This window comes from Bombus bifarius, unplaced genomic scaffold, assembly GCF_011952205.1.
Source record: "Bombus bifarius isolate JDL3187 unplaced genomic scaffold, Bbif_JDL3187 scf7180000009159_frag, whole genome shotgun sequence".
Taxonomy (NCBI): Eukaryota; Metazoa; Arthropoda; class Insecta; order Hymenoptera; family Apidae; genus Bombus; species Bombus bifarius.
This window is the reverse complement of record NW_022884939.1, coordinates 6041-14412: the sequence shown is the minus strand read 5'-3', so window position 1 is coordinate 14412 and position 8372 is coordinate 6041. Positions and strand designations below refer to the sequence as shown.

At 36.0% G+C, this 8372-nt stretch overlaps 1 long non-coding RNA gene and 1 pseudogene across 3 annotated transcripts; one reads left to right on the top strand and one right to left on the bottom strand.

Moving 5' to 3' along the window:
• Positions 1 to 927: 927 nt before the first annotated feature.
• On the bottom strand, positions 928 to 3594 carry LOC117214117. Of its 3 annotated transcripts, none has more exons than XR_004488787.1 (3): positions 3555 to 3594; positions 1852 to 2136; positions 928 to 1447 (listed from the first exon to the last, which is right to left on the bottom strand). It is a non-coding gene; the product is annotated as an uncharacterized LOC117214117 (long non-coding RNA). The 3 variants fall into 3 exon arrangements; XR_004488786.1 differs by lacking the exon at positions 3555 to 3594 and adding an exon at positions 3500 to 3540; XR_004488785.1 differs by lacking the exon at positions 3555 to 3594 and having other exon boundaries at positions 1852 to 2648.
• A 1674-nt stretch (positions 3595 to 5268) lies between these two features.
• On the top strand, positions 5269 to 6435 carry LOC117214116 (annotated as a pseudogene).
• Positions 6436 to 8372: the final 1937 nt, after the last annotated feature.

Genomic DNA, 8372 nt, shown 5'->3' with positions numbered 1-8372 from the left:
TTCGATATAATCTTATATGTCGCTTGCAAATAGACAAACAAAAAATCAACGTAAGTCTGTAAATCAATCCTGTCGGTGTAAAACACAAAATTACGTTCGCAATAGACATTCGATTTATATTCCTTGCATTTCAATTTTCATTACAAGAACCGTGTACATTTTCTAATATTTTTTCCGTGTCTGGTATTATCTTTTATCCTTGATTTTAAAAACTTTAGGTTCTTCCCAACAGTCAAAAACACGCGATACCCTGTCCATCGTAATCGTAAGAAAAGAAAAAAAGGAGAAAGAAGACATTTCTGTATTTCTTTACTAGGCCATGTTGATTGAAACCGAAATGATTTCGATTCATCTATTCACAAGAACGCAACGGCCTCGGAAGCTGTGTTGTGATTTCCTATCGATCGTTTCCCTCTACACAGTGTTCATATGAGACATGTTTGTTCTTAGCAATGCCTTATAAAAAGCTGCCTGTGCTGGAGATAGACGGGAAACCGGTAGCGCAGAGTAACGCTGTGGCGCGATAATTGGCGAGGAAGAACGATCTAATGGGAAAGAACGAATGGGATGCGATGATATGCGACGTGCTCGTCGATACTCTTGGAGATTTGAAGCAAGGTGAGTAACTGATGAGATGACTTTGCATTTGTCTCACCACAGAGACAGACGTTCAAGAATTCATTGTGAAAAGACGAGTACAAACAAGATACGTATGTCTTTCCGTTAAGCGAATGTTACAGTTTGTTTGCAAAAGTCAGTTTTTAGATTATAGAATCGTAGATAGAATTTAGAGGATAAAAACTTTTAGTAGTCACTTTTAGTTTAGTAAATTCTTATCGACAATAAGCAGACTACGTTATGATACAACGATTCCAACTGAAGATTTCTATCGACATCGCGAATTCGATGGCTTCCAAAAATCGTGTCTTTACACCGCCAACGTAACGTCACGCCAGTCGAATCGAAAAATTATTACTAGACAGAGAAGGTGAACAATAAACGAGGTAAATAGGCTACCGATTGAATAATATCATAACGATCGTATCTCTGGTTTTTGCTTGTCTTTTATATTTGTTTCAAATGTATAAAATATAATCGTATCGATATCGTCCACGATTAAAGCCATCCATCCGCCATCGACGAGGAACGAACGATTATATTTTATCATTTATGCGAATCCTTCTCTTCTTTCTCTATTTACGCCCCTCGCCTTGCTTCGTACCGCCGATGATTCACAATTCGATGCACCTGAACAGCTGGAACGTCGCAGATTTTTCCGTACGATAACAAACGTGTTTTTGATGGCCTGCTTTAAACCGTGACGATCGCCATGACGTGCATCAATTGTCGAATGATGTAGTGCGACGATACTCCTACGCAACTTTTTTTTACGCTGTTTTTTCCTCTATTTTTTCTTCCTGTGTGTTATCACATGATCATGAGATACCTGTATAGAAGATGCAAAGAGTCTGTGAAGAATTTACAGATATTTAAGATTATCATAATGTTTAAGCAAAAGCTAAGACGCAAAATATTGCTCAAGATGTAATTATGTAATATTTACTCAATTTCTAGAAGACTGTTTATATCTTGTTGTTATTCTTGATATGGAGATAAATATAGTATACTTTATTAAGACCTAGATAAAAGACTTTTTTCTCGTTTTTCTTCTCTTACTTAATCACTAAGAGTTATACAACGTTTATTCGATAATTCTGCTTCTCCTGACCTTTCCACAAATGGTTGTTTATATCTCGACATTCTTGGTACTTTTAATCAAATTTTAATAACAGTACTTTACTCGTCAGAAGTAAATAAAAAAGCTCTAAGTAGAAGCAAGGATTTACTTACCTTTCCTTTCTCGAATCTCAGTTAGCAATGTTGTTCCTCTTGAAAGATTTTCCAAGTTTCCAAGACACTTTCCACGCTGGTAACATTGTATATATTTCAAGTATCGTGAACCACAGGAACTTGTTGAGGCAATATTGAAGAAAGCAAAGAGAATGAAGAAATTGTAGGAACTATGAGAGGCTACTCCTTCTTTCACAACTTATTTTCTCTTCGTTTGGGAGGAAAAACACAAATGAACGTAACGGTTGGTTTCAGCTATCTGCTACTATCGCATGGAGGAGAATCCTGAAAAGAAGGAAGCGAGGAAGAATCAACTTTTGAACGAAACAATACCATTTTACTTGACTAAATTCGACCAGATTATTGGCGAAAATGAAGGATATATCATTCCTTCTACCGTAAGATTTTTTATCCAAATTTAATGTTAAAATTTTTAGTCTTTGTACAAACTGGGCCATGTTGTCCATAAAAAATTATTGAAACTTTGTTGCGACAATACAGCTTTAATTGTTGAGAGCAGAGTGTATCTTTAAAATTCATTCCTGTTAGTTTATGTACAAATGAATTTGCCAAGATTTTCACCTTTAAGATAATTATTCATGTATCTTCCTCATCAAGTTTGATAGAAATTATTACTATCGTAATCAAAGCAAAGATTAAGATATGTAAAATCATTTCTCTGGATATGACACTCTTGTTTAATGAGTGATAAATGATACCATTCGAAATATCATATTTATATAATATATAATGATACTTATAAGTGTAATCACTTAAGTACAGATATCTGAATTTTTCTCTCCGTCACTGACATAGATACGTATTATCGTTCCTTAGATTACTTGACCAGTTTATTTCTTTCATCACTGTGTTATTATATAATAATAATAAATAGTCACATTAAATTAATTTAGTATGATTATGTTGTTTAATAATACGTGTTTCATTGCAAAATATTTAGTTAAAATGTGTATCGAATCGTTGTAATTCCAAAGATGTCAATTGATGTAATGTAATAATAAAGTATAAAGTATAATAAAGTATAAAGTATAATAAAGTATAAAGTATAATTTCGTCTGTGGTATAATCTTTCTATTCCATTTTGTTACGTCGCACCGCGAGCAATATGGCAACCAGATGTCACCGGATACTCGCAGCGTATCCTCCATAGTTTCAAGTACCTTCCATAAATCTCATAGATTTCCTAGAAAAGGTCCTTCAAACCAAACAAACGTCTGTTTCCGAAGAATTTCTAAAGACTATTGTCTACCCCGACTGGACAAGGGAAAGTTAGTTTTTCTCACGTATGCTGCAACTTTCCTCCCACTAACCACTTTCTCTCGAGGGCGGTTAAGACCCTTCATTAACCAATTAACAACGAAGCCACTTCCTTCACTCTCCTAACTAAAATCGTCACCAACAAATCCGATGGTCCCGTGCGCTAGACACACCCATCCTTAGCTTTCCTCCGAGACAGCATCGTCTCCCAAGACAGTTCTGATTTCACATCCTTCGAACGGTCAATATCCTTCCACCGGGTAGGACACACCCACAGATCAGTCACTCATTCATCTCGTACATATTCTCAACGCGAGAATTGATTGTAATTTCAACAAATAAATAAAAAAAAAATCTCGTACATACGCACCAGCGTAACTGCCTTCGTTATAAGTTGTTGGAATAAACGGTGAAATATAACTTACTATACTGTGTCATATTCATTTAACCACCTCTTATCTTAACCGAAACAGGGGAACGACTACTTCGCGGCGTCGATTCACCGAATCGTAGCGAGAATTTACGCCTCTCGCTACTGCGACTGCGTCTCTCCGCGAACGGTCGTAACACCTTGATCGACAGAAGTACTAAACTCTAATAACATAAATTTATATATTTTCTATTTCCCAGCCACCAGTTTTATAGATTTTTCTATCTTCTGTACTACTTTTATCCCTTTTATTTTTTCTTACATGAGATTATTGTAAATTTAATATCATTTGTTCGCAATATTTGTTATTTATCTTTCATTGAATTTGAAATTTCGCGCTTCAATGTTGTGTGTTGTTCGTCGTTTTATCGAACGATGTTTATCGAATTAGTTTATGAATACATACATAATCATTAAAGAATCTATAAACCTTACTAGTTTGTTTTTACTAAGTTTTGTTACAGAAAACATGTTCTCATAAATTTTCAACTTTAATTTATGGAAATTTATTAACCTTAAACTATAAAATCATTCAATCATTCCGGATGTTTTTATGTAGTCATAATTTCACATATCAGCACAGCTCCACCAATAGGATAAGAGTTACGTGGAAGCAACAGGGGGGAAGAAGAACATATAGAGATCTAAAGGTTATTTTTGTCTCATTCAAGTTTCTGTTAACCGGCTTGGAAATTTCCTGTGCTTGTTTCGACTTTGAAGTCTTAAAAAAAAAATTGTAAGTAAATAGTATATATATAGTATATATATCCTGAGTCAAAGTTTCTCTTTATAAATAATAAACCGTTTAAAAACTATATTTTGTATGTTTTTTCCTTATTCATAATTAAATAATAAATATGAAATACTTCTACAGAAAGCCGACATCCTTCAATTAACCGAACAGCAGATGATTTAAAAATTAGTAGTTGAAAGAAATAAATGTTATTACATGTTCATAATTGATCGATAAATTTAAATATACAATTAGAAAATGTTTCTTCCTTATTGATAACTAAATAATACAGATAAGATACAAGATACTTGTACGAAAAGTCGGCGCGTCGTTCAATTAACGGAACAGCAGAGGATTTGAAAATTAGTAGTTGAAAGAAATAAATGTTATCATATGTTCATAATTGATCGATAAATTTAAGTATGCAATTAGAAAATGTTTCTTATGTTTGGAAAAATATATAATCACTGCTGAATGTTTTGTAGTTACGAAAGTTGCATACAAACATACATTGTACATTCGACTAGTAATGGTACTAAATTACTGTTAGAGGGTCTTGGGTGTATAGAACCATATGGTTAAATTAATACTAGAGATAACGAATCGCGCGAATGTAATTAATATTTTGAAGTGCGTTGTTTGCATTAATTGATAGTTTTCTTATAAACTTTTTTATAAACAATTTCATTGCTATAGAAAAAAGATATGCTGCCGGTAATATGTCTATCCTACTTAAATAGAAAGTGCAATATTTTGTTATAATATTTGGCGCAAGTTTATACATTATTACATCCAAAAATAATATTCATTTTATATCTAAGCTATATTAAAATATATAGATACAAATAGCTATGCGAGTAGTTAGTAGTTGATGCTTTTTACTTAAATTGTCTTATACTTCATAATTTGTAATAATATAATTCTTGTCATCAATGATTCTTCGTTTTTACTTTGTATATATTATACTTCCAGGAAGATGCCGCTCTATAAATTGACTTACTTCCCAGTTACGGCATTGGCAGAACCAATCCGTTCTTCTTCAGCTGTGCTAGTATTCCATTTGAAGATGAACGTATCAAAAAGGACGTCTGGCCAGAAATAAAGCCCTGTAAGCTTAAAATTTAAAGAAGTTCTGTTTCTTAAATCTCATCTTTCCTAATTTAACTAAAGTAGCTAAATAAAGTAGAACACAATTATGCAGAGTATAACAGAGATTATTGTTTACTCTCCATTGCTCTATAAGATATGTGGGAGAACAATAGGTATTGTTAAGGAGACAATGCCCTTTGTTTGCTGATAAATTATCAATAAATTAAATTATATCTTTCCAAAACAGATAACAGGAAGCTAGATATTTAAGAAGCATCATAATCTGTTTGTTCGATAGAATCTTTGATTCTATTAGTTGTATGTTTTTAGTGACTCCTTATGGCCAGCTTCCTATGCTCGTAGCTGATAGAAGGAAGGTTGCTCGGTCTACAGCTATTTGCCGTTACTTAGCCAAACAATATGACTTAGCTGGAAAGACTGACTGGGCAAATCTCCATATTGATGCCACTGTTGATACTATTCATGATATTCGTCATAGTGAGTATCCAGTGCTGTTTTGCATAAATCTTATGAGAATCTTGATAACAGATAGCACATATCTGTTCAGGTATTTATTAGTTGAAATCCGATTTAATATTTGATTTAATCGAACGATACACGTATGTCAACAATACAAGACAAAGGATTAAAAAGGATTGTAATTCTATCTTCAGTATTTAACTGAAAACAAATTTTCAGACATTGCCGCCTTCCAGTATGAGGAGGACGAGAAGGTCAAAGCTGCAAAACGCAAGGCTGCTGAAGAGACGCTGCCGTTCATTTTAGAACGTTTGGACCAGCAAGTGAAGGAAAATGACGGCTACTTCTACGATGGTACTCTCTCTTGGGCTGATTTAACATTCGTTGCTCTGCTCGATTATTTGAACTTTATGTACAAGTCTGATCTGATCGAGAATTACGAGAATCTGAAGCTGCTGGAGAAAAAGGTCCTCCTTCTACCCAAGATCAAAAACTGGATTGAGAGACGCCCAATTAGCGAATTCTAAACTTCACGATTGCTTATGGTTTTATAAGCGTTTAAAGATTGCTGTTGTCACGGTGGTCGTGAGAACGCAACGAAGGGATGGTTATGCCTCACATACCTTGGTCAGCAAAATGATGGCTAAGCAGTAATAGAAACCCTATGTGACCGGCATCCAGCGATAGCCCCTCCACAGGAGCCGGGTCCTTGATATAAAAAAGTACCTCTCGAGTCGTTGTAAGAACATTCTTTTCTGTGCTGTTTGACCATTCTGTATTGTTACTCTGTCAGTGTTCAATAAGTTTTCTAATAACAATCAAAATTTAAGTACGAATTTCTCACCTTGCGTGCGGAACGTGAAATTACCCCGAATCGACGTGACAAAATTGGCGATCCTGCCAGGATCCATTCATCGCATCAAGAGGAAACTTCAACGGGAACTCTACGGATTCTACAGCGAAGGACCACGGTCACCTCCTTGATCAAAAGAAGGATCTGCAAAGAATCTCGGTAAGCTGGCTTTCGTACATTATCGATACCGTAAGCCTGAAATACGTTCTGAAGATAGTGACTCTTCTTCCGCCGAAAGTGTCATATTTCTCAGCATGAACCCAACTGACAAGAGTACCGCTAAACAAAACGAACTAATCGCTACCCTGATTGAACAATTTGAAAGCCTAACTCACGAGTTTAGAAGCTTTAGAAACAGCACCGATCAAAACATTAAAAACATAAAAGAATTTGCGGAAACTAGCGATAGAAATCGCTCTAAAGAAATACGCGATCTTGCAAAAACCATGGAAATAAAATACGACACCGAGACTGACCAGTCGCAAATAAACGCCCATTTAGAAACCGCTGCTGATAACGTAACGGATGACGAAACTGACGGACCGAACACGTCACAAAGACCACGAGCCGCATCTAGCCGCGCCGCGATTAAACCAATAAACAACTGCAACGAAGATCGAGGGCTCGAGGCAGATAAGGCCATACGAACTGTCGAGACACTACGTGGTCAAGATGACGTAGGCGTTGAAGATTTCATCTTATCGGTCCGCAAAGCAAGAGCTAGGTGCAAGGCAAGTGACAGAGAGCTATTATTAGATCTCATACTGATCGAAAAGATTACCGACAACGCGAAACGAAACATACGATATCTAAAAATCAACTCGTTCGAAGACTTATATTCATGCTTAAGACAACACGTATTAACACCAACAACTATTAGCAACTGTAGGGACAAATTAAAGAATTTAAAACAAGGGGCAACAGAAAGTGTACAATCTTTTGACTCCAGATTCCGACAACAGCTAAACGAATTAAATTATGCAGTCCAAAACGAAAACCGCACACCAACAGAACGACGCGTAGCTATAGATATTGAAGAACGCGAAGCACTTAAAACATATTTGCTCAACTTACGATACGAGATAGGACAGATGGTGGTATCTAGCGATCCAAAGAACCTGAACCTTGCCCAACGACTAGCAGCTGATAGAGAACAATGGTTACGAGAAGCAAATCGTGTTGCCAACCGCCCAAAGAATCAATCTCACAACATTACATTAGTATCCAAGCGAACTACTACCGATTCACAGCCACAAACTTCTGCTCAGCTACCTAGCCGACCATTAGACGACCGCATGAAACCGAAGTGTCCAAAGTGTTTACGAATTGGACACACAGCCGAAAAATGCTACTCTCGAAATTTTCCATTTGCCAGCCAAGGAAAGATTCCACCTCGAGTAAACCAAACAACGGAGAACCCAGAGGAAGCTTACCTCGAGTTAACTGCACCACCACCGGAAGATTACTATCAATCGTACTGCAACGAAGAGACGGAGGAAGAGCCAGATTCCTCATCGATACCGGAGCAGGAATCAACCTTATAAAAGAAAAAGCCTCACTAAACGTCCAAACTTCTAACCCAAAAACCTTCCTAATGGGAAGTGACAAACATACCACTAACAAAATTTGCAACTTAACCATGCTCAAGAAAAATCATC